This window comes from Spodoptera frugiperda, chromosome 12 (genome assembly GCF_023101765.2).
Source record: "Spodoptera frugiperda isolate SF20-4 chromosome 12, AGI-APGP_CSIRO_Sfru_2.0, whole genome shotgun sequence".
Lineage (NCBI taxonomy): Eukaryota > Metazoa > Arthropoda > Insecta > Lepidoptera > Noctuidae > Spodoptera > Spodoptera frugiperda.
Genome location: NC_064223.1, coordinates 2,486,923 through 2,512,414, shown reverse-complemented (window position 1 = coordinate 2,512,414; position 25,492 = coordinate 2,486,923). Strand labels below are relative to the sequence as shown.

The 25,492-nt window shown below is 35.2% G+C and overlaps 2 protein-coding genes across 4 annotated transcripts in view; one reads left to right on the top strand and one right to left on the bottom strand.

Annotated features, from left to right (window-relative positions):
- The window catches only part of LOC118263056 (seminal metalloprotease 1-like), a 418,985-nt gene that overhangs the window by 176,153 nt on the left and 217,340 nt on the right, over nucleotides 1-25,492 (top strand). The gene's annotated exons all lie outside the window — the stretch shown is intronic.
- Nucleotides 1-25,492, bottom strand: part of LOC118262805 (beta-arrestin-1) — a 102,995-nt gene that overhangs the window by 66,726 nt on the left and 10,777 nt on the right. The gene's annotated exons all lie outside the window — the stretch shown is intronic.

The window sequence follows — 25,492 nt, the reverse complement described above, 5'->3', positions numbered from 1 at the left end:
CAGAGAGCCGAGTATGATTTAGCTCAACTACTGGGCCTGTTTCGCTCATTTTTCGAGCATTAAAATACGATAAAAATGTGTGGTTTAAATTAACACATATGTGTTTGCTCCATCGGTAGTTCTAATAATAAAACCCATTTTCTTTAATGTAGTATCCATAATATGTGTAAGGTTTTATGAAAACAAAATAATAAAACATGAAACTAATTAGTTATACTTGAATTCCCATCCAAAATGTTATATTCCAAGCCGAGATAATCTGCGGATTAATCTTAAAGAGATCGGACAATTAAGATATTTTCCTCGGATAGCGATGTAATCTGTTCATATTTATAACTTAACCTCATTACAGTTTCGTGAACTTGAAATGAGTCAGTTTTTACAAGGAAAATAAAAGCAGGAGGTATATATAATATTGGGAATATAATAATGCTGCTTCATTGGTCGAGTTGTCGTGCCTGGCAAGGGTTCAGGTTAGATTTTCAAGTCGGGCAAAGGATAACTGGTCCTATTTTAGTTTTTCGAAAAAAAGAGTAGTAGCATGAAGTCTGAAATTGTGTCCAGTATATGGTAATATGCACACCTCCTATTACAATTGACTTATTTATTACATACGAGGCGAGAGAAAGTGTCAGATTACTTCAACCTTGGCTAACTTTTTTACTCATTCAATCATATCATTTTATTTTGTAACTACATTATTAAAAAATATATTTAGATACCCAACTATTAAAACGAGTGATACAAGGTGAAGAAGAAGACTAACCAAATTAGAATTAATATCCCAATTAAATTAATAAGCAGTTTAACGTCTACTCACTGAACATCCAAGCCGATAGATGGCCAAAGTCCCAGTATGAAACATAGGCAAGTCTCTTTGAGGTTGAAATTGCGCTATTAGCCTACAATTTTGGGGTACAGGATACATTCAAAAGGCCGGATTATGACGTCGCTCGCGGCGCAAATTATTCGCTCCGATTGCTCGCGCTCGCATGACAAAATTGACAACGATGTTTTCCACTGGTGAACGCGGTTTGTAAGGGTTATGGAGGGGTTTTAAATATATATTTTGGGTATAGCATCATGGTTTAAGCGTAAAGGTACCGCCAGAAATGTCTGGGATACTATTAAACGGATTTTTTTATTAAAACTTATAAGCTAGTGTACAGTCCAACAAAACTATATATCTATGTATGGACTATGTATGAAACTTTTACATGTCTCTAAAATTGTAGAAGCCCGAAAGAAAAGTTTATGTTACCTATAATATAAAATGTGACTATTTTTATTATTGTTATGTCCGTAAAAAAAAACACGTTTCTAATATATTTTCATTACTTAACTGACGGCCTTTAATTTTCATACCCCGTCATCGTCCCTATTGTGCAGCTCTAATGTGCTCGTATAAGACATAATTATAACTATGTGTGTATATTATATATATCTACTTCTTAACAAAGTAGTGCACATGGCAGGTATTTATTAAAAGCTCCTCTGGAAACCTTAACATGTCTTATACAGATACCTTTACCCATGTTTCAAAGCTGCCTGAAGATGGGTATTTAATATTGAAGTTTTTCATAATTTCACCTTTTATGTCTTTCTTCTCGACTCAAGAGAGTCAGTATCACAATCCTTTCGCCGTGAAACCCTTAAGAAAGAGTATTAATACAGTCATCATAGATTAATAATTTCCCAATAATATATTATCATTGCCCAAAAATATTGTAGCCGATAAACGAGCAGACGGAACACGTGCGTTGGCGGCCTTTTGACGGTTAGGAATTTGGGCATTGTTGGGGAATCGGGTATTGGGAAGATTGGGAAGGGGTAATTGGGCCTGCGTTAACCTCACTCACACAACGAAACACAACGCAAGCATTGTTTCTTTTCTGTGAGTCCGTGGTTTTACTCTAGGTCGAGCTGGCCTATTCGTACAGAAGCATGGCTCTCCCATACTTAAACTGTACTAGCAGATAGTTATTATAAATTTAACAAAAAAGTAGAGAGATTTGTAAACGTAAAACTAACAGGAAAATCATAAAACTCCTATTAAGAGTGCCATAATAAACTAATTCTATAGTTCTCATTCCTTCCAGCACATTTCAGCATAGGAATAACAATTTACATAAATAATGAATAAATTATGTTCACGCATATCTGTTGGCGTACCAGCTGTGATAGTTAATCAAACGGCTTGAAGATAACTTTGGCACTAGTTAGCATTACATTATTCAGTAATGAACTAGTGATTTATATTCAGATCGTCTTGTAAACACCCGTTTTGGCTTGTATTGTGTTGTGGGAATTGTATTAGAAGTCTTATATATAAATTAAAATCAAGGCAAGTTAAGTCTTGTTTGGTTCTGAAAAAATTTGCTTAATTTTTATTGAAAATATTTTCTACGCTCAACCACGTAATTGGGAACGTGCTTCAATCTTTACGAAATAAATATAAAAAGCCTTTTTAAAGGTGGAAAATTATCTAATGTCTTCTCCCGTCTTAGGCAAGGCAAGAGGAAATGTCAGACTCTTACTGACTAAAAACCACCCCGTTCCTACTCCTGTTTTTCAAGCCGGAGCCCACGGGTAACTCGCTTACGCGGCAGTCCGCAGATGTGAAAACCCTAATATGTATACTCAAATGTATCGAATGTATAATATTTAACTATCGTATGTAACGAAGTTTTTAAATTGTTTTTTCGGAAGTCACTTACCGCCGTACTCAGAGTCATTTAATGGTTACTTAACCGAGTCCTTAACAATTGTTTTCTACCAAGGAATAGTTTAAGTAAACATCAAATGTCTCTCTCTGTGTACGTGCAGTAAGAGATAATTAACGGTATCTTCCAAAGAAACCCGAAACACGCATGTAACTAACATTACTAGTAGTAACAAATTAGAAAACATCGTAAAAATCGATCAAACTCTAACTTATCGCCTAAAGTAATTACTAAAGACCCTTTCGTGTTTTCCTTCTGTCAGGACAACCCTGAACATGTGACCTTGAAGGCATCTTTATTACTTTGTGTTAAGGTTGATTTTCGGACAGGAGTGATGCGGTTGACCGTTTTCTTGCTTAAATAGGGTTGTGTGCAATAAATATGTTCATATACTAGGTTGGGTTGTGGATGGTGGGTTTTATGAGTTAATCAAGCGGCGAGATGCCAGGTGTTTCGGATAGCACGGTCTGTGGGTATTTTCTTCTAGAACTAGACTGTACTCAGGTATATTAGTGTTCCTAATGAAGCGAATTGTCTCAACGGAAAGTTTTTATTGCGTTACGTAATGACATGCTTATTATTGCTGTCTTGTAGGTTATGCTAAGGTTGTTGACTTCGCTAGTTATCTGCTTTTCTTCTTTTTTGCCGTTGCTCCATACAAGGATTTTCTCGACAATTTGAGAATCACACAAAGAGTTGCTCCGTGCGGGAATCGAACCCACTACATGTTGCGTGGCAGTAGGTTGTGCAGCCACCGTGTCATTAAAGTGCAGTCAAATTGTCACTGTAGTTATGTTTAGGCGTTATAAAAAGACTAGAAAACCCATTTGGTTTCTTGTATTGCATCACCCAATGGTTGACTGTTAGAGAATGCCACCCGACCACTAAATCCGCCATTCTATGAATCTTATATACAGAAGTGTACATAAAAAAACTAATGGCAACATGCAAATTTTGATAAGAATTTAAAACCTGTATATTTACTTTAACCTAGAATTGCTTCTCGATTTTAATTTTGAGATAGCAACGATACTGAAGCACTAAAATGCATTTAAAAATGGATTAACTATGATCTCTGATGCCCAGGAAAATATATTTTCATTGCAATTTTAAGATTTTTATAATAAAACGCCTTAGACAAGATGCTTTTAAAATAAAATAGCTTCTATCGTCGAGCTCGGTCCACCATGAGCCAATTAAGATAACAACATGGCTGCTCTTGCACTGGGTACCCACACAATAGCTGTCAATAGTTACCTATTTATGTAGGTATAATGTCAGTTTCATGGTAGTGGGTTTCTCGGGAAATTCGTATTCTGAATTCGTTATCTATAATATAAAAATAAGTCGGGTTTTCCGGAGTTCGTTGGGTTTGTCGGGAAATTCGTATTCTGAATAAATAATTCTTTAACGTGAGGAATCCTGGACTTGTAATTTATAATTATAAGTTTGAAATCGTCAACCCGCATTGAGCAAGCGTGGTGATTAATGCTCAAACCTCTTATGCGTGGCTGTTGATATAATTCTTTAACTGGATTTATAGAAAAAATATTAAACAGAAAAAGTGTACACATTTGAAAATAACAGTATTTTTCTTTCATAGTGTCGAGTCGACTAATTACATAAAATAAAATAGTAGGTTAAGCTTCTCAGTCCATTTTATTGCTGGTAGCATTAGTACCTCAACATTTTAATTAACATACACGCTAGACAGTCTAGTTAACAAAGTTAAAATTACTAATATACACTTCGTAAGTAATTTTAAAAGCTTTCTACAAAACTTTATAGTAAATAACTTCCATATTTTAACGAGCCTTTCAAAATGTCAAGTTGCAGGCGTGGGAATGGCAGTACTTAGGTACGCCTTAAAGTATTCCTTCCTAACCAATATGTATGTTGGTAATCCAATCCAAACTGTATGTATTTGTAAATAGAGTTTACATTTCAGTGAGTGTTAAGATATCGAGAATTCCTTGAAGCGAATATCTGTTGTCAGTTTGGAGTTAGAGGCAAAATCAACAATTTTAAGTGCAGTATGCTTCTTTCTTATAAAATAACAAATATTTATGATTGAATAAAAGAAAATATTAAAAATATTCTATGAATGTCAAGACATAGATGACCTGAAGTAACATAATAATTATTATTTTTTTGATATTTTAACCGACTTCAAAAAAGGATGTTCTTGATTTGATCTGTTTTCAGCATAGTATTTATTCAGAGAAGATTTTAGGGATACTACTATGTACCTTACTTAAAAAGAGGCAGAAAAGAAAACTGATGATGGTTCTCTCTTGAAAAAAAGGTTATTTACATTCCAAAATATACACACACTATTTTTCAAACTCTGATTTTTTCAATAACATTTTACCAAAGTTATTTACAACAGGGCAGATGGCAGCCATTATAATTATCAATTACCTAATCCCCTGACAACCATCAAGCTCAATTTACCAGGAAAAGATCAAGAGGAAAGAGTTTGTAATTGATTTGGTAAAGTAAAGCGGTTCCAAAGTTGGAACTGTCTGGTCGATTAAATTCGTAATTAGCATAATGACTTTGGTCATCAATCAAATGAATAAAGCGTAATTACACCCGCTGATGTTCTGTGATATTGTTCTCTTAATAAAAATGGAAATGAGGCTGAGATTTTGGTTTTAAATACTGCTGTATTTACTTCAAGGTGGTGAATGTGAATTATGAAATACATATACACATTCACCACACACTACACACCACATACATACACACAACACTATATACTTTATACACTTTTATAATTACCATAAAGAAGAAAACTTTAACTTTTTTATTTCTTGAAATATTTTCATCTCGGTTTTTGTACTGACTAAAAGAAATTGGGCCTCACGACACACAGAATCCTAGTGTGGAGTCCAGGGCTATAGAAAAATGTAAACTGAAGCTTTGCACTCGCAGTTTATTGGCCCCGGATGAAGCTTGAAACTAGTTGAGAGGTATTTGAATAAACCAAATATCTTATTTTTTTTTTCGAGGACGGAAAGTCATCCCTTGACTTCTCCCGCTTTGGGTGAGGTAAGAGGGAGTGTCAGACTCTTACTGACTAAAAACCACCCGTTCCTTCTCCTGCTTTGAGCCGGAGCCCCGGTAACCTGTTACGTTTTCCGCAGCTCTGGAAACCTAACGTAAGACTTGAATCCAACACATTACGTATCAGATTCGACCTTGAAACAGCTAGACAAGGAAATCTATTAAACTAATAAACATTTATTTAATACAGAAGCCATTCTTAAAACATCTGGTCTTCTTCATTCACCAGGCGGACGTGTTTTCAAAACAAAATAATAATGCAAATTGTAATAGGAAATGGTTAGGAGGAAAAATATATTGTTTTTCTATTTATTTTGTTATGGAATATTCAGTGGTAGTGTGGGCTTAGATTTGTGATCGATCCATGGATTTAGGGTTGACCCTTCCATGTGGGGCTTACAAGAAAATATTATTTTTTTATCTACAACCCTACTACTTAAGCCAAAACTTGTATTTTTTTATATTTGTTGGGTCGACGATTGGACGCTATCTGCGCGATGTTTACCGCATCGTGTGTCACGCAATACTGCTAATAAATATGAGCCCCCAGCGTAGCTTGAAACTAATCGAGTTTCCTCATCAAGCAGCTTTGTAAGCAGTCGAACAAAATTTCTAAATTAATAGCAAATAAATTCTATTTAAGTTTAAAATTCTTTGAAAGTAATCCAAAGTGGCAATAAATATTGTATAATTTGTTCTTAGGTAATAAATTAAAACGATAATTATTTGAATGAAGTGAAAATCTTGCCACAGATTTAGAAATTATTATCTGAATCTGATACTTAGGGTTTGTTAGAGTAAAGTCTGCCAGAAATTAGAGACGAGATAAATTTTCAAGGACTGGCAATCTAGCTTGTTAGTTCAATAATACTTTTAGAGTGATTTAATACTTAATAGTGGTATAGTTAATATTTTGGTTTCAAGGAAGAGATTAATTATTATGTTATCGGCTTACTCACGTATCTGTTTGACGAGGAACTTAAATAGTTTCAAGCCATGCTAGAGGCATATATTTATGAACAGCATTACGCGACACACGACGCGGCTATTGTCGCTGCTATCTCCTCGAGCTATGTCTACCGGTGCGAGTTCCTCGTCAAACTGTTATGTGAGTAAGCCAATAACATAAGAATTAATTTAGTAGGTATGTCACACGAAAGATAACTAAAGGCAAACATATACAGAATCAGAATCCGTGGTATCACTCGAGTTGAGCTGCTCTATTCATGTTGACTCTTCCACGTGTTCGTATATTCATAACAATTTTCGCCAAAGAACAAGGAAACATACTCTCCTTTACCAACATAAAAACAATTAACCAAAAACCTACCAAATTAAAATAATTACGGAGGTCTAAGATGGTGTTTATCTCGTAATCGTGTGGGGATTAAATGTGTAATCAGCTGTAATGTTCTTAAAGGTGACGTTGACTGATTACAAGCCTATACATACATACAGGCTTCATTTCATTAATGTGGTTTAAGAACTATATGGATTTGTGTATGTAGACTTGTAGAGAGCAGTATTGGCTTTAATTGACATAAATTAGGAGCCTTTCCACCCTCATTGGTGCTATAAATAATAGACATGGTATATATAGCCTTTATACCTCATCGAATTAATGAAAGCACGAATCGGTCAAAGAATTATTGAGTTCGGAATTGTGCCCAGTGGAATGTAATACGATCACTCCCTATATCATTTACGCCTATCCAAATAAAACAAAAATCTGAGATTTATTTATGTAATACATAAGTATACACTTAAACTACACTCCGTACACAAGGACCATAATCCCGTAAATCCTAAAGCCTTTCTTTCTTCAAAAACTAATCGAACATAAGGAGACGGGCTCAAGTTTGTGCAGAGCAATCTCATCCATCTTTACATCAGTGACAAGACAAATCCTAAAGGTGTTCTTGTCAATTGCTTTCTATTACTTTGGCTAAAATACGGCTTTTTCGTGTTTGGGGAAAAGATTTACTATCAACACGTAGGCTGTAGACTTTTTACTTTAGTAAATGTGGTGTAAGGGATAAATTAGCTATACAGTTCAAAAAAGAAACATAGTAAGCAGAGCATGCATATGACAGGACTATATACATGAATTTTATGAACACATTATGTTATGTTTTTATTTTAGTTCCAAATTTTGCATAGTATCTAGTGTTTGTGCCATGTTTTAAATTTTAGATTTTCCACTAGAGATGTGCTATACTACGTCGCTGTGGATGCGTTTAGATTCCACCAATCATATTTATTGCTTATCACCGGTGAAAACAGACTCAACTAAGTTATGTTTTTTACATGAAAAGATGCGCGCTATGTGTGCGTGTTATGGACGCGTGCTATGGACTACCTATCGATACATCGTATACTCGTACTACGCATCTTCCTCTCACAGCTGTGTATAGTTTTTAACTGTGTGTTAACTGCCAACATACCTACTATGCATTTTGCATGACAAATGATTATACCAGAGACATCTGTAAATACAGAAATATCGTGTGCCTGTAATTACAAAGCACACTTTGCAATGTAAATAGATTTGAAAGATACTTGGCAATACATCCAGTGTTGTGTCTGGGTGTGTCTGGTCTGAATACTTTAAGACAGATCTGTTCAGGAAACTGTTTACTGTGTCACCACCAGTGTAGCTGTAGATGTTTTAGAATTATTGTTTGTTTATTTTTGCTAATAGGGACGATGATGGGGTATGAAAATTGAAAATCTATTTAGACCGTCAGCTAGGTAATAAATTGTCAAATAAGAACAACACTTGGATAAAACGAATCAAAGTCAAGGAGTTGGAGCAAATTCGTCATTTCTAGGTACAAAATGTACTTAGAAGTGACGTCATGCGATATTTCGAAGTAGGTACAAGAAAGTATTTGATTTCGAAGGAAAATAAAAATACGTATCTAATTTTAGAGGGTTGTGGTGTGTGATCAAGGTGTAGACAATGGTATAGTATAATGTTTTAAAATAATCTACAAGACGGACATTAAAATAAAAATTAGTCATCTACACTATTGTCCACTACTAACCTATTCACAGTCCGATTACCCTTGATAATTTATAGACTATTTTTACTCACAAACACATAGAAATTCACATGCCGTAACTAGTCTGTAACAAAAATATTATTTATAACACCGCACTATTCATTTGTGACGTCTGTCCACGTTTCGAGATGAATGCCAACTCATTCATAGAAACAATTACAATATGTAACACAAAAAGTCTATTGTAACACATTTCACGGTTTGTAACAATTATTTATACTTTAGAAACTACTAGTGTTTCGGCTGTATGTATATTGTTTTTCGTAGGAATTTAAAATGCGTAGTTGTGAAGAAGAAATAATTGATATGCTTCGATTTCGATCACGGTGGTCAATCACTCACACTACCTTAATATTTATACTACTTTTACACAGGAGATATCATAGTATAGAATAGTCTACGAATACATACATATCTACTATGCACTCTCTATTACACTCTTTCTTTTCGAGATACCAGTAGACCTTCAAGAAAATTGCATATTCTTTATTAAAAGGCCGGTAACGCACCTGTGGCTCTTCTGTTTTTTGCAAGATAGACGGTGCTGATAGCTTACCATCAGGATTTTTTAGAGGGGAAACGAGCAGATGGGTCATCTGCTCGTAAAATTGCATATTCTTTATTAAAAGGCCGGTAACGCACCTGTGGCTCTTCTGTTTTTTGCAAGATAGACGGTGCTGATAGCTTACCATCAGGATTTTTAGAGGGGAAACGAGCAGATGGGTCATCTGCTCGTTTCCCTCTAAAAATCCTCTGTATCATCTCTATTTTAGTTGAAAAAATCCTTGGGCATTTTTACCCGACTAATGGGTCGAAATTGTAGCAACGTAAACAGACAACATCGAGAGAGCATCGATGAAATGAAATGCAAATTCTACGAAAATTGATTCACTGGAACTGGGCGACGAGTTCTCAGACGTTTCTCCAACGATTTATTTCATCGATCCGTGATTGTAAACAACACCGAGCTTTCTACGAAATAAAACGAGTGACGCTTCGCTGTCAGTGTTTGATTATAATATCTTTAGTTAACAAAACAAACAGCATTAATGCGTCTGATTCTACGAATGGATTTTTTTTAATAGCTTTCTCTGAAATGTTACACACAGACCGGTCAATCTTTTTTTTTATACGCACGTATCGTCACACTTTTCATTACACTACAATTAACAATGTTAAATAATATGAACTGCGAGTGTTGTATACACCTGTGCAAATTCACAGCAAATTGGTGAAAAATGTAATGTGTGAATTTTAGTGAACAAGTCGTTGGTGTAAATAGATTAATTACAGTACGTGATGCCACTTGTACAATGTACTTCCACTTTTTACCATTTGTTGAATAAATGAGCGTATCGCCATATTATACCGAACACAATTCCAAATTCCGTGCTACTACTGAAAAAAATTTTTAACCCGGGTTTCCTGAGACCCCTTACCGAGTCGCCCTTGCGACCACTCGACCAACGACGCAACAATTTTTACTATTACATTAATAGCCCCTTTTGAAATTAGAGACGTATTTTATAACCCAATAAAACTTTTTCAACTCGGGGTTTGCACCTGGGACCTCGAGCTGCCAAGCGTGTCTGCGACTTCTCGAAACTAGGCCACAACAAGGCTAATCGAACATTGCACAAATAATTGATTTTACTTTACCGAAAAATAGTATAACGTTGACTTATTAGATAAAACCAAAATAAAAAACCATTTAACTTTCTTTACGCGATTTTCCCGCATGGTTAAAATAGAAATGTAACATAGATCACTTACAGTTTTATAAAGTACTGAATAGATACAAAACATACAGACATAATCAACTGTGAGCTACCCCGTATGTGCCGTATCAATAATATGGGGTCTCAGAGATATTGTAAAAAACTTTTTTTAAAAAGAGTAACGATGGAGTTTCTTGCTCGTTCTTCTCCATTCGAAGCTACACTTTGGAACGAGCGCCTAGCTTCACTGACAGACAGACTGACGGACAATTCAATTTGACGTTTCAAAAGTGCCTTATTTAGGATTAATTGAAATAAATGCTTTGACTTTGGGGCATTTTCGCATTTTTAATAAATAGTAGCCAGCATAAGAAGTACATAAATAACTTCCTAAATATTTACACAACGAAATCTTGTTTCTGTTCATTCACCTCTTAAATAACGACATCACATTGCCATAACATGCAATAAATTTGATTTGAAAATCTCTTAAACGTTCCATAAATTGCCAATTAATTATCTTTACGTACCAAAACAAAGTATAAACGTCAAATATTTTATAACAAAACTCAGAAATTCATTTTCCATTTCCAAAATACTTTTTTTTAAGTGGGGACAATCATTTAATGACCGCCTCGAGCGAGGCGAGAGGGAGTGGTAGACTCTTACTGACTAAAAACCACCCCGTTCCTACACCTGCTTTTCTAGCTGGAGCCCCGGTAAACCCGCTAGATAGTCCGCAGCTCCGGATCAGGCGTCAGCCCTACTGGGCCCCATCTGTGGTGGTCTGATGGCTATTTAAGGCAGGCACGGGTCTGGTTCTGGTTGGACGGCGAGCTAGCCTTGCTCGTCCTCCGCAGACCCGCACTTACGGTGACCGAAGATCGTCGCGCGATCCCCGACGCCCGGATTTCCAAAATACTTAAACCAACAATATGAATACATGTAGATGCATTTATTTCCAGAATATTCCATGAAAGAAAATTGTTGGCACCATTTAAAGTGAATTTTTGGCACAGTTTTCGTTGCCAAAGTGGTAATTTACGGTCGAAGATAGAATTGTGATTTATTACTTAGCTTTCTATGTGTCTATGGTAGCCCAAGCGTGTTGCAAGTGTTTAGTGTTGCCAGAAAAGTGAAAAAATGTTGCCAAATTTGGAAACCTTGACATTGGACGTTTGTAGTAGATGTTTGTATTATAGTTGTTTGCTTCTCGGTCTTTTTTTTAACTAATAGGCATCTAGTTAGTGGTTATTTACATTTCATAAATTGTGAGTTACCGTTAACAAGCAGGCAGAGACGGCAGGAGACTATTTTATAACATGCAACGATTATAAATAACACGAAACTATTATTTCTCTCTCTCTCCTGCCGGGCAAGGGTCTGGAGTCGAACTCCAGACCCTTGCCCGGCAGTCGCACATGTGATAATTCGACCAACGAGGCAGTCAATAAACCTAGCTCCCAATCTCAACAGACTAAATAACAACAAACATAATGACTAAGATAATGGCAACAACTATACAGAATCACGTACTAATCACACTTCTCCTCACATAGTAGAACAAAGGGGTACAATTCTACCACTAACTACCACTATACACACTGGACAATACCAACAAATTGCCGGAGGGTTGAAACCGAACACGATTCACCTGTAACCAGTACGAACCCGTTTTGCATACTAATCTCACCGCCAGATTGATTTACGAAAATCACTCTTATTATCTAGCATATAAGCCAGGTTTTGATTTAGGAAATTCGCTCTTATTATCTAATATATAAGCCAGGTTTTGATTTAGGAAAATAGCTCTTATTACCAAGTAAATAAGCAGGTTTCCATGAACGTTGTGTTTACAATTTTCACCGCGCTGTTGCTGTTACCGTGCGGGCGAAGTTTAGATAAGATCGGACATGTAAACTGGATTTTATTGGGATCGCGTTGATTGTTTTGCTGAAAACATGTAGATTACATGGGCAATGCAATTGATTATCGAATTAAAAGCTATGATCAACTATGTAAACCGTATTATAAAGGCAGAGTGGATTACATTTGTCATATCATAACCCTCTAAGGATGTTTTTCCACCAGAGATGTGCTATGTAGCTATGCTAAGAATATGTAATAGCTAAGCTGTGAAACTATGTGACCGTTTCCACTGATACTAAGCTATGTAGCTGTGCTACGAAGATGCGCCGTCACAAAGTAGCTGTGCGAGGAAAATGCGCAGCTCGAGTATGCGATGTATCGATAGTACGCATCTTTCCATATAAAAACATAGCTTAACTGAGTTTCCACCAATTCTAAGCTATGTGTACCAATGAATATGTTTGGTGGAAGCCAAACGCATCCACAACAACGTAGCAACGTTGCAAGCGCATGATCAGTTCATGATCACGGATGAGTTCATCCGTGATCATGGCGCTTGTAATAGTGCCGAAATATCGGAAAACATAAATAAACATGGTAAATATCCCGTCTTAAGTTCTAATGTTAGTATTAGTGACCATGTCAGTTTAAAAACTTAAATTGAATTGTCCATCAGTCTGTCTGTTACTAAAGCTAGGTGCTCGTTCCAAATTGTAGCTTTGAATAGAGAAGAACGAGCAAGAAACTCAATAGGTCAACATAGCTTGACCTTCAGTGAGTTTAACTCAATTTTATCTGTTTATAGCCAGACTTCTATTTCAAGCCCCGCCATTCCATCAAAAAATCTTTGTTGGATCTTGTTTAAACTAGCGTCGGAAATCTGTGTTGAGTGAAAGCAGATTTGATGCATATTTTTTTGTTCAATTTTGTTTGTAGCGCGAGTAGTTTGAACCGCCTGTCGATCTAGATATTCGTACACAACAATGTACGATATTTGTAGAATATTTTTCCGTGTAAAAAAGTTTTAAACTGACGCTACAACTACTCGTACTATGAAATAGTTTTAGTAAAATATCCTCTTTTTGGTTTTTTACAAACTACGTAAATATATGTAAACACATGCGTACATCACTGCATAGTATAAAACAAAGTCGTTTTCACTGTCCCTATGTCCCTTTGTATGCTTAAATCTTTAAAAGTACGCAACGGATTTTGATGAGTTTTTTTTTTAATATAAAGAGTGATTCTAGAGGAACTTTTATATGTAATACATGCATAATATATCACCATTACACCCATGTGAAGCTGAGGCGGGTCGCTAGTTTTAGATACACAAAAAGAGTTCCAAAAAGTGAGACTTTTATTGTAATAAAAAGCGTGCTGCATTAAAAGTTTAAATGTCCAATAACTATATTATGCAAGTTTCACGTGAAAATAGACTCTATACCTCTCATAATATGACAGATAATTTAATATTGACTCACAAAGCTGGCGTTACTATGCTTAGTTTTAAAATACTTCTACAGCACTGCACCACTGAGAACTATTCATATAATTTTCAGGCTCATTCGACCGTGAATTTTCCTTTTCAGTTATTCAGTTCTTACTTAGAATGAAGTCCTTATATTACGCTTCGTTTCATCTCAAATTAATTGCAAGACTTAACAAATCTTTTTCTCCTTTCTATAAGTCCAAGTATTTAGTAATAATTCACTTAGATCATTTAGCAAGTAAGTATTGGTCTACAATGATCATAAACTATAATTAAAATAAGAATTTCTCAAAGAAAAGACTGCACGGCTACCGCGACAGTTGTAGCGTTTGTTGTCCGCACGGAACAACTCTTTGTATGATCTACAAATTATTGTTTGAGTGTGATGTGTACGTGGACTTGTATGTTTGTAAATGCACTCACTACACAGAAGAAAATCCTAGATTGAGGCAACGTTATTTTTAAGTTAAATCGTAATTCGAGGCTCATGAACTAGTGCGATCTACTACATACAAGACGCAGCGATTTCATCGTCATCGCTTGCTAAGTTAACTATATGTAAAAAACCCTAATCACACTTTACTCAACACCATCACAACAAACCAATCACCAAAACACACACATAAAAACACATTTTCCATCTAAAAAAAACGTGCAACAAAACACAAGGTGTCCGCAACCATCGGTCAGGCTCCCAGGGTCTTAACAAAGTCGTCTATATAAAGGAAAACCAAGGAAAACGTGTGTTTCCAGTTAATCCTGACCTCGGTCGTGTTTCCTGTGACATTACGGCAGCCACATAAGGACACGTCACATGAAACCAAACTAATTTTACCCATTTCCCTTTGTTAGAAGCTCTTAGATTAATCCGAACAGGATAAAGCCTTGTATTCCTGGTAAACATTTGTACCTTTATTATATAAGCAGATAAACGAACAAACGGATCACCTGATGGTAAGCAATCGCGCATGGACACCCGAAACACCAGAGGCGTTACAAGTGCGTAGTCGACCTTCTTCTACTCGTCTCTACATAAATTCTCTTATCTTTTTCTTCTATTATATAAAAATAAGTCAGGTTTTCTTTCCTGACGCTATAACTCCAGAACGCACGAACCGATTTTCATGATCAATCCGGATCTAACTAGCAGTATCCATCGATAGCTCAAAATATAATGTAAATAAGATCCTGATAAATGACTAGGTACTGGCTGGCTCCAGAATACATAACAGATGTGGTGATTACATAAATAAAAATCAGTGTTTTTTGTTTATGTTGAGAGCTTCAAATAGCAACCAAAAGTATTCAAAATTGCCTGTGGCCTAACTGCAATCCTGAGTCTGATGTGATCCTGCCCACCCCTTCTAAAAGGGAGGTTTTTTGGTGTAGCAGTGTTTAGACTGAATATATCAAGAGCTTAATAGGAATGATGACGGCGAGTGAAAATTAAAAAATCTAATTAAATTCAGTCAATTGGCTAATGAAAAGAAAATTAGACACATATTTTTTTATATTATCATCATGGTAACGATACTTAGATAAGGTAAAACGAATCAAAGTTTAGAAGTGGGAGCAAATACGTCATTTCCACGTACATATAAAACATACCTAGAAGTGACGACACCCGATATTTCAAATCCAAATTATATCTTCGAAAGTTTCTGTAAAGAAAATACGTGTGTACTGTTGTAAAATAATCTATAAGTCATATATTCAAGTAAAAATGTATCATCTACCCTATTCCATTTTATAAGCAGAGTAGGTACATCATAGACCGAGCATGTTTATATGAACGTAATTATATTTATAACGCTGAAGGTTATGTCATTAAAAGTTAAATTATGTTTTGAAATCCTATTTAACTTGATACTCTACTTTTCTCATTTGTAAAGTCATTATGGTACATGTAAAGGACATCATTATTTTAATTTTATTTTGTGGACACACTGTCATACCTAGTAGTTTTAGTTAGAGAGTTATGGAAGGGCCTTAGTTCAATTCTCGAGTTGAAGAAATGGTTGTGTTAACTATTTCTTGATGTTGTTTAATGTCAAAGTATTTGGAAAAAACATTGTATTTGTTGTCCACTCATGAAAAAACAAAGAGAAGAATAGACTAGTTCCCATTATTTATCGAAATTTAATAAACGATAATTTCTATTAATTTTGTATGAAATACTGCGATATGCGATGTCATCAGATTTTTACGTCAAATAGCACTTATTTTTAGAAAACTAACTAGAAAAATTCTTTGTATAGTATTCAAAAGCCAAAATAATTTATTTTTGACTGAGTAAACTTATATAGTTTTTAACGAATTTAAAATTGGACTGAACTGAAAAATCATTTCTCCATTGAGGACCTTTATTAGGGAATAAAGCAAGCTACTATTTATCCCAGTATTCTTACGGGACCAGATTTTAGAGATTCCACGCGGATAAAGCCACGTGTTCAAATGAAGTTTTTAAAATTCTTACGTGTGGACCACGTAGGTACGTAATACATAATATAAAACTCATTTCTCAAAATGTCGACACAGAACTATGTTTTATTGAAGAGGCTCCTGTCTCACAAAACTTCTTATTTTGATACAACACAGATCACATTTCAATATGTTAAAGTCACGTGATTTTTATGTAACAGTTTTAGATTCTGAAACTTATTAATACAGTAACAGCGTAGTTTACATGGGAATCAAGGAATTGTTTACAATAAGTAATGGTGGTATGATGTTTTGGCCTTTTTGTACATCTTACTATATACTTTAGAGAATTTTAGAGTTTAACACATTGAAATAAATGATACATAATATAGATCATTATAGTCAACTACACAGTGATAGTTTTAGGGATTACATATAAAAATTTTCACGCTTTTATTGAGGGGGAAATATCATCCACACACTTCTCCCGCCTTAAGTGAAGCGAAAAGAAGTGTCAGACTTCCTCTAACCTCACTCACAGTGTCTAACTGACTGGACCCCATCTGTGGTGGTCTGATAGCTCTTATAATCTTTTCGCTTAGTAGAAAAAATAAAACAGCAATCATAATAGAAATACTTCATAATACTCGACCATAAATCGAACAAACCTTCCTAAATAATATCTTGAATTTATTAGCTACCCTAGATACGGAACCTTCATAAAACTCGAAAATGAATTCTATACCCACTGACTATGTAACAAATTCCCGTGTTTCTATCTAGAATACTAATGCTCATCTTTAAGGTGTAAGGTGCTATCTACCTTTCATTTCTGGTATTCTGAAATACCTATACTAAAATATAGATGGAAAACAGAAAATATATGTTATAAGAAAATATTAGTTTTCGTAAGAAAATAAAAATACACCTCAATGTTTGAAAATAATCTAACAGACGGACATTAAAATAAAAATTAGTCATCTACCTTATTGCTAAGGCAGTCCTGAGCAGTTACTCGGAGTAATGTAATGATTACTTAACCCAGTAGTTAAGTAACCATTAAATTACTCTGAATACGGCGATAAGTCAAAAACTCGTAAGTCACAACTCGTGTAAATAAATAATAAATAACGTCACGCCTTTTATCCCCGAAGGGGTAGGCACATTACGGCACGTAATGCCGCTACAAAATGTACACCCACTTTTCACCATTTGTGTTATAAGTCCCATGTAATAGGGGGTGAACCTATTGCCATATACTGCGCACATATCCAGGCTCTGTGCTATTACTGATTTGTTCCATTTTCGCAAAATCGAAAAAAAACCTAGTAGTACTTTACAATCGGCAATCGCACTTGCGACCACTTGACCAACGAGACAGTCAAAACTCATGTTAATATATCCTAATTCGATACAAAAACTAACTAATCTACATTCATAATAACAAACAAACAAGAACACTCAGAAAACCTGATACCACTAATTATTTTCGATTCATCACGTTCAAGATCCACTACAACCCGACGAAGCAACTATTAATACCGGCACAGTAACCGAATATTAATAAGTTATCGATACCAATAATATTGGTTACATCCCTCAGGGTAATCGATTACCCGGTAACAATCTTTAGGAACATCCCTAGAATGGGAATCGGGTTTCAAGTTATTTTTGTTACTTATATTTATGAGAGACTTCGTTTCAAATGTATTTATTGGGAATTAATGTAGGTTATATTATGTATTGTATTGTATTGAGAATAGGCAGTTTTGTATTCGTATAGGAATATTGAGATATCAAGGTTATAGATGTTTCTGGAATTGGGTAGTTTCCAAGGTCGAAAATAAATTATGTTCGTGTTTCAATACATTAAAATATATATGTACATACAGGACCTCCATAGCTTTACGCCTGTCTCCCATGACGGTAGAAAGAGACAATGGACGGCCAATTATTGCTACGAATCTTACAATAAAATATCCTTAAATAATCGTACTTTCATTCATTAATTTGACGATATTGTACTTATTTTCTGAATTTATCTATCTAATTTTTGAGAAATAAGTATGCTATTTGACGCAAAAAATTATGAAGTCATAAGTGGCTGATCTCCTATAAAATATCTCCGTTTTTGACATTTCGATAAAAGTACCTATTGAATTTGACTAGATGGAATCTACGTATTGTAATGATTTTCTGTAAATGCTCATTTTACTATCCTATAAGTAATGTAACCCTATACTCACTTTTACTCAAATGTGGTCTTTGTTTGAGTAAACCAAACCCTAGAAACGGGTCAACTAATTTTAAACCTTTCGGAATTGGTACCAGATCACTGATACTACCAGGCCACAGATTTTCATCCGAGATCTTATGCGCCGCTGTTATTCATCCCGCTTCGCTTGGAAAAACATGTTTGTCAGTCACAGTGCATTCAACTAATAATGCCATGTTTTCCCATCACCGTGATTTAGCATACTTTATTGATCCATTCTCAACATGAACGTTTTAGGGAGATGATTAAACCAACCACCGGGAAAAATCTTCATAATCATCAACATCCTATTAATGGCCACTGTTGACCAAAGCCTCTTCTCACACGGAGATGAGCATTAATCACCACGCTTGCTCAATACGGGTTGGCGATTTCAGTTTTATATTCAGAAATTATAAGCCCAGGTTTCCTTACGATGTTTTCCTTCACCGTTTGTCAGTGGTGTATAAATAATCTTAGAAAGTACATATAACTCGGAAAAATTCACATTGGTAATTGCCGTTGGTAGGTTTCGTACCCACACTCTCATGAATAGCAGGTGTCTTAAACCAAACCTTTTTGGTTAGGTTAAACACCTTATAAATCTTCATTAAAAAACCCTATTTACCAAAATCCTACTCACCTTTTTCAATTCATTTTTTACATAATACAATACGCCTCTGTTCTCAGCAATATAATGGGCTACTGACGGACCTCTGTGGCGTGATATTCTCACCGTTGACCTCGGAAACTTAATAAATAATAAACGACTGGTCCAGTTAAAACATGGCCGCTTGCTCCGAAAATTTTACCTTCAATATGGACCCGAGCGCTTGTTAGTCGAGCAAAAATCTGCGAAATATACCACTGGGGTGTAATATTGTTTTTAATATTTACGTAATTTTTGCTACCGTAATTTTTAAGGAGCTTTTTGGAGTAAAGATACCTGTTTTTGCTATGAATATACCGACAATATTTGGATTGAAGATTCTAAAAATAAAATTATTTAAATCATATTGAGAAATATTGTGAACCTGATTGAAAAAGAGTAACCTATAGAGTTTCTTGCTCGTTCTTCTCCATAGGAATTTACACTTTGGAACGAACAAATAGCTTCACTAGAGGACTGACCGACAGACAGACACTTTGTTTTTTTTTAATATTGTAATATTTGCTTTGACGTTCAAAAGTCCCGGTCTATTTGAAATAAATAATTTTGATGACTTGACTTTGATAAATAATGTTTAAGGAAGGAAAGTAAGAAAATTCCTCTTTAAAATAATTTTAGTGGAGCCACTACTAGTACTTTTATTACGAGAAAATATTAAATTCCTGTGGCGGTAGCTGGATTTATAAAAATGTCCATACTGACAAAATCGCGGAAAGATGCGAGCGAATTTTATGAAGAATATTTCTCTTATTAACATTATACAATGTTTATTTAATAAATAACAAGAAGCTGCCTCGTTGGCCGAGTGGTTGCAAGTGCGACTGCCAGGCAAGGGGTCTCGGATTCGATTCCCGGGTCGGGCGAAGCATCACTGGGCTTTTTTCGGTTTTTCGAAAATTTCTCAGTAGTAGCACGGAGTCTGAAAATGTACCCGGTATATGGCAATAATTGTGAAATGTGGGTGTACATTGGCATTATGTGCACCTCTGCCTACCTCTTCGGGGATAAAAGGCGTGACGTTATAAAAAAAAATAACAAGAAGCTTAAAAACTTTTACTATTAGATTTTAGAGTTACTCTACTTTTTAGACAGTGTGAATATAAATAATGTATTTCTTTACAAGTTTTGTGATTGAGTTTGTTTTTCAGTTCTCGTCACGTCGCGTCGTCAAAGAAAGCACTTTAAAACAAAGATAGTGTTTCGTATTTTTTATTAATGACTTGTAGCTTTTATCATAGTTAGGATACTTTTGACCTGATTTTTAGATCGTTACTATTGTGAGCGTGACTCTTCCAGTGGCAAGTGGTCTTATTTAACTGTGCAGTTTTAACTGTACAGTTTTGTCCATTCTTGATTCAATTCAGTTAAAATTACAGCCTATAAGTGGCCACTGCTGACCAAAGGCCTCTTCTCACACAGAGAACGTTTGAGCATTAATCACCACGCTTGCTCAATGCGGGTAGGCAATTTTAAACTGTACACTTCGACTGTACATTTAAAACTGCATAGTTAAATAGAAAGGTATGTAGCTGTCATAGGATTAGATTTTTAGATCGAATTAAACTTCGCTGTTTTCCATTTTTGAAATTTTCTGTATGGAGGATAACTGTTTAATGTATAAATGCAACTGTTTTCCATGTATGCATTATAGCAAAAATATCAACCTCTTTCGCATATAATAAATTTCAGTATTTTCTCTTGCTTACTTCTGCTTACTCATAAAAAGTTAGGTAACGCAAATCTACAAACACAACAGAAACATCTATCTCACACAATACAATAAATACTTCTCGAATATTCTGTACATTAAGTTCTATCTAACGGGGCAAGTAAACAACAGATCGAATATTTAATCAAAGTGTTTTTACTGAAAAAACAAACCCTAAAGACGGCCAGGAATATAGTTGGAAAGAAAAACAAGATGGCGTTTACAAATACTGAGAATTCGAGCCTCTTATTGTATATCGTGTAGTTAAGTAAAGAGTTATATACCTATACATATAGGGCAGGTAATGGCCATATTGTTTTGATACCATTTCATTGGGAGTCTGTGGGTCGCTTCTTCGAAGGATGAGAAATGTATATACATTCTACACCTACTTTAAGCAAGTTTGTTTCGTATTTGCAATTGATTTTCCACATCATCATGAACATCAACAGCCTATAAGTGATTAACGGCGATGGCTAAAGGCAGCTTCTAACAACGAGAAGGTTTGAGCATTAATCGCCACGCTTGCTGAATGGGGGTTGGCGATTTCAAACTTATAATTAGAAATTATAAGCCCGAGTTTTCTCACTATGTCTTACCAAGAAAACTATTTTGTATGTGCACAATCAAAAGAAATTCCAAAATTGTTCAAAGAAAGAAAGAGAAAGAAATAAAGTTTTGTTATTCAGGCAGTGTAGTAAAGCCTTTATAAATACAACCCCTTTCATAAACACTCCTTTGTTTTCACCGATGTCAGCGTGTTTATCAATTGACTGAATTCCATTCACTGTCTCTCAGACGCTGTGAATATTTATGAATGTATTATTTATCGTTATATACAGTATTATTGTTTGTTATGTTTATTTTACATTAAATGTAAATTATGCGAAGTCGAAGTAACAGGAGGGCTTGTTTGAGGCTTCCCATCAATTAAATAACAAATCTCTCTCTGGTTATATTAAAATGATTTTAACATGTAGTTAAGACTGTCTCTTGCTTCGTGTTTTGTAAAAGCATCGCTATTCTATCTTGACATGCCTCTCTAAGTGTGCTTTTTCACCAGAAATGTATTATGCTATGTTGCTGTGAAAGCGTTTAGTTTCCACTAATCATATTTATTGGTACACATAGCTTAGCACTGGTGGAAACGAACTCAGTTAAGCTATGTTTTTTATATGGAAAGATGCGATGTGATGTGCTTCACTACTTTTGATACTTCACATACTCGAGATGCGGGTCTTCTTCGCATAGCTACATAGCTTAGTATCAGTGGAAACGGTCACATAGTTTCACAGCTTAGCTATTATATCTTCGTAGCATAGCTACATAGCACATCTTTGGTGATCATATCGTGATCGAATAGATATTTGATCTCGATATGATTAATGTATGTATAATATAATGAATACCGCCACACTAATCCGCTTACAGTAGGTATTAATACTAATGAAACACTTACTAATTAGGTATATAGTATCTACATACAATACTCGCTTCCAGGATCATATTCTATGCATCTCAATAGGAATAATAATAGTCCTTGTTACCATACTGCGTCGTCGTAAACACAACGTTATTATGAATTCATACCTAATCATTTATCATCATTTCAGCCAGCCTTTTAGTTCGCATTTTTTTTTTTTTGAGCCGGGAAAATCATTCAATAACTTCTCCCGCCTTGGTCGAGGCGAGAGGGAGTGTCAGACTCTTACTGACTAAAAACCACCCCGTTACTACTCCTGCTTTTCGAGCCGGAGCCCAGGTAACCCTAGGCAGTCGACAGCTCCGGGTTTTAGTCCATTGCTGGACGAAAGCCTCTGAAAGCGCGTCATTGTGCTCAATTTTCAGCTTTTCATTGTGTATCTGTAGATACGAGTAAATGGCTCTGAATAAAACAATCACAAACGTGAAAACACCTAATCTACCCTTAGCATAATCTCAAATCATCAACTCAAAACCCATTAAATGAACATAAAACCAAAACCCCAGTTTTCAAAATGGCCGCCAAATTTCCAACCGCCGCGTCACGTGACGTCAGTGCTGTTACGAACGGGGTCAGTCACGATTGAGACATCATACGACACTGAATAATTACAGCGTGTCAGACGTGTCATTGCGATGTCACGCTAGAGGCTCGTTCGTACAGATGTCGCTGTATCTGCGGGGATACAGGGCTGAATTATATGACGTCATATTTCCCTGGGGAGAGGTTGGGTTGTGCTCGTTGTCTGTAGTATTTGGTGATTAATTTGGTTTTGGAGGTGAGTTGAGATAGTATATAGTGTTGTTCAAGGTCTTTTGACTTTTTGGTTGTCAAAGGTTGTAGATACAACTGATAGTTGCAGAAGTTGTACCTATACAAAACACAATTTTTCAATAAAATAAAATATTCAAAAATAATCACACTCTCGTTCATAAAGATGAACTATTTATTTTTGATTTTTTCTAGTTAAATTTCTAGAAATAAGTCTGCTATTTGACGTTAAAATCTGATGACGTCATAATAGAATATTTTATACAAAGTTCATAGAAAATATCGTTTTTGACCTTTCGAAAAAAGTTTTGAATTTGACTAGTAGGAATCTAGCCTATTCTCTATTTTTCAGTTCATATGCGAGAAGCTTGTAGTTTTTATTTGTTAAAATAAAATACAGTTAGTCAAATAAATTGTAAATTGTTTTTTATTGCGGATGTATTTCGTCTGTATTTTTCAACGACATTAATTTTCTTTTATTGAATGACAAATGTCCATGTCATCCAGAGTAAAAGCTGTGACTCAATTTTCCAAATAAAATGAAAAGCAATATTCAGAATACAAAAAATACATCATATTATTTATTCAAAATAAATCTTTCATCGAAATTGTTACACAACAAATAGAGAATTCCTGCAACACAAGTGTCATGTTTTTATAGGTTAGAGGCCTTGCCTGGCCGTCTTCAATTTCCTGCCACAATAAATAAACAATAAGAAATCAGTTTATTGTCAAAAAGTATTATAGTACAGTATGTTTTACAAATGGTAGGTACTTGCACTAAGTAAGCAGTGTAGGCTTGAACAAAAATTTTATTATCTACAGTAGACAACTTAACTGGTTACCGGGGCTCCAGCTCAAAGCAGGAGTAGAAACAGAGTAGTTTTCAGTCACTGGATGACAGTCTGAAAGGAGGCAGGCGGTAGAAGTATTTTTTATGGAATAGGGTGCAAACAATTAGATGGGTCACCTGATGGTAAGCGTTCAGCGCCGCCCATGGACACCCGCAACACCAGAGGAGTCACAAGCGCGTTGCCGGCCTTAGATCGGACGGCCGGTCATTGGATGATTTTCCCCCTCAAAAATGCATTTTGTAAGTAAATCTAGTATTTTCCTTGCACATAGTAGTAATTTGAATGCAGTTTGTAAACAAAAAACCCACAACAGAAGAAAGGAGAAAACACAACCAAACGTAACGTAATGTAATGTTTCAACGGGTTTATTTAATAAAACCGTAATGTTTGTATATGTAAGGAAGGCTTACACATATATCTCCTGAATGAATAGGCTTACAGCGGAGGGAGATTGATGTATCGCGGCATGATTGAATGACAAGTAAATACCTCCTGTACCGTATCCGATGACAGATTATTTGAATTTGTTATACTTATGCCCTTTTACCTACACACGTGTTTTTTGTTTTATTTTTTATATGGCACGGCCTGTTAAAGGTCGTATCACAATAAGGATGATAATGACGAATGAAAGTTAAAAATCTATTAATAAAAAATATTACAAACGTATGTTTTTTTATTTCGTCATATAAGATAACAATACTTAGATAAAACGAATCACAGTTTAGGAGTGAGAGCAAATATGTAATGTTTCCGTATAAAATTAGTAAATTTGCTTAGAAGTGACTTCACACAATATTTCAAATCGAAAGTATATTTTGTTTTTGTAAAAGAAAATAAAAAAATACCTACGTGTCTAATATTTTCAAATAATATGCAAGACGAACATACAATAAAAATTAGTCATCTACTCTATTCAAAAGCCGTTTTTACTTAAGCTCATACTAAACGCCGAAGTGGCCTTCAAAGTTAATAAATAGGAGATCTAGAATTTCTAAATGAGATTTACAGATATCTGGTAATCTATTTCAGTTGTAGTTAGTCATGGTCGAGTCGCTAGCAGTGTTGAGAGATATCAAACAGATCTAACCGTTTATGATCCACTAGGTAAACTGGCTGACTCATTTAATGGGCGTCTGGGAAACTAGGTACAGTCAGTGTAGTTAAAAAGTAATATACTAGTATACTTAACCAAAAATAGGTTATGATTCAGATACACATTGGTATGTATCTGAAATGTTTTTTAAACTTTGCCACACAGTAGGATTTTCTCCTGTCTCGTGGGTTCGTTTACAAACATACGATTTCACATGCACATGATATCTAGAACCGAAAAAACAATTTGTGTATCACACAAAGAGTACTCCGTGCGGGAATCGAACCCGCTACACGTTG